This window comes from Cajanus cajan, chromosome 11 (assembly GCF_000230855.2).
Source record: "Cajanus cajan strain Asha chromosome 11, NIPB_CcT2T_4, whole genome shotgun sequence".
In the NCBI taxonomy this organism is placed as follows: Eukaryota; Viridiplantae; Streptophyta; class Magnoliopsida; order Fabales; family Fabaceae; genus Cajanus; species Cajanus cajan.
The window spans coordinates 13,385,792-13,388,291 of record NC_138527.1 but is presented as its reverse complement, the minus strand read 5'-3'; positions in this window follow the sequence as shown (position 1 = coordinate 13,388,291).

Sequence of the window (2,500 nt, the reverse complement as noted above, 5' to 3'; positions counted from 1 at the left end):
GTGGGTTCATGATTGTGCCTCCAAGTCATGTTGGAGTCTTATTTTTGGTGGGTTGATGGTGCCCAAGTCATCCGTGGGTTGGTGGCGCCCGAATAATGTGGGTTTATTCGTGGTGGGTTCATGATTGTGCCTCCAAGTCATGTTGGAGTCTTATTTTTGGTGGGTTGATGTTGCCCAAGTCATCCGTGGGTTGGTGGCACCCGAGTGATGTGGGTTTATTCGGGGCGGGTTCATGATGGTGCCTCCAAGTCATGTTGGAGTCTTATTGTTGGTGGGTTATTGGTGCTCAAGTCACCCGTGGGTCATGATGCTCAAGTCTCCCTCGGTCAGAAATTGAACCAGGCTCGGTCATTTTTTGAGCCAGCCTCGGTCAGAAATTGAGTCACTCTCGGTCAGAAATTGAGCCAGCCTCGGTCATTTTTTGAGTCACTCTCGGTCAGAAATTGAGCCAGCCTCGGTCATGATTTGAGTCACTCTCGGTCAGAAATTGAGCCAGCCTCGGTCATGATTTGAGTCACTCTCGGTCAGAAATTGAGCCACTCTCGGTCAGAAATTGAGTCACTCTCGGTCAGAAATTGAGTCACTCTCGGTCAGAAATTGAGCCAGCCTCGGTCATTTTTTGAGTCACTCTCGGTCAGAAATTGAGCCACTCTCGGTCAGAAATTGAGTCACTCTCGGTCAGAAATTGAGTCACTCTCGGTCAGAAATTGAGCCAGCCTCGGTCATTTTTTGAGTCACTCTCGGTCAGAAATTGAGCCAGCCTCGGTCATGATTTGAGCCACTCTCGGTCAGAAATTGAGCCACTCTCGGTCAGAAATTGAGTCACTCTCGGTCAGAAATTGAGTCACTCTCGGTCAGAAATTGAGCCAGCCTCGGTCATTTTTTGAGTCACTCTCGGTCAGAAATTGAGCCACTCTCGGTCAGAAATTGAGTCACTCTCGGTCAGAAATTGAGTCACTCTCGGTCAGAAATTGAGCCAGCCTCGGTCATTTTTTGAGTCACTCTCGGTCAGAAATTGAGCCAGCCTCGGTCATGATTTGAGCCACTCTCGGTCAGAAATTGAGCCACTCTCGGTCAGAAATTGAGTCACTCTCGGTCAGAAATTGAGTGACTCTCGGTCAGAAATTGAGCCAGCCTCGGTCATGATTTGAGTCACTCTCGGTCAGAAATTGAGTCACTCTCGGTCAGAAATTGAGCCAGCCTCGGTCATGATTTGAGTCACTCTCGGTCAGAAATTGAGCCAGCCTCGGTCATTTTTTGAGTCACTCTCGGTCAGAAATTGAGCCAGCCTCGGTCATTTTTTGAGTCACTCTCGGTCAGAAATTGAGTCACTCTCGGTCAGAAATTGAGCCAGCCTCGGTCATGATTTGAGTCAGCCTCGGTCATTTTTTGAGTCACTCTCGGTCAGAAATTGAGTCACTCTCGGTCAGAAATTGAGCCACTCTCGGTCAGAAATTGAGCCAGCCTCGGTCATGATTTGAGTCACTCTCGGTCATTTTTTGAGTCACTCTCGGTCAGAAATTGAGTCACTCTCGGTCAGAAATTGAGCCACTCTCGGTCAGAAATTGAGCCAGCCTCGGTCATGATTTTAGTCACTCTCGGTCAGAAATTGAGTCACCCTCGGTCAGAAAATTTGGCTGGCTCGGTCAGAAATTGAGTCACGACCCACCAGAAATTGAGCCAAGGCTGGTCAGAAATTGAGTCACGACCCACCAGATTTGCACCACGACCCACCGTGACCGACCACTATGCACCAACTATGAACCATTCAATTTTTTTTTGAGCACTTCTTGGATCAAACATCTCTTCTAACATGCCTAAGTATGCTGGGAAGTTTTGGGGGTGAGAGACCTTCATCCTCCATTTTTACGAATTTTCCGATTTTACCATGTTTTGGTAAAAAAATCATTAAAATTCAATCCCTTGGAGGATGGCTGAGATTTTTGGTGGACAGGTCAGTTATATTAGTATGTGGGTGCATGCAAAAAATCAGATCAAAATTCGATGCCTAGATACGTCTTTCTATTTTTCTGGATTTACGTATTTTCGTTTCTTAAAAAAATTATTAAAAAATATTCCGTTGGCAAAAAATTCTCTAATTTGGTGAGCACGAAGATATGATTTTTCTAAACAATGCTGCAAAAAATCAGATCAAAATTCGATCTGTAGCTCCCAAAAAGGAACTTATGTCTGCTCAGAAAAAAGGTATCTACTTGTACAAAATTCACTTTTGCATATTAGCCTATTATAGGGGGAGGGTGTGTCTCAGCAGAAACCCAGCGCACCTTGGCTGGTCTGGGCGAGCCACGGGGCCTTCCCCTCACACTCCGTGGGCATTTCTAAGCCTGCGTTGTGTTCTCCCGTGGCAAATTTCGAATCAAAATTTTTCATGAATCAAACCGAAAATTCGGCCGACTTCGGCCGATTTTTTTGAAAATTTTCGAAAAACTCCAGATTCGTTCTATCATCATTCTAACCCATATTTTGGCCTTTCCAGCCT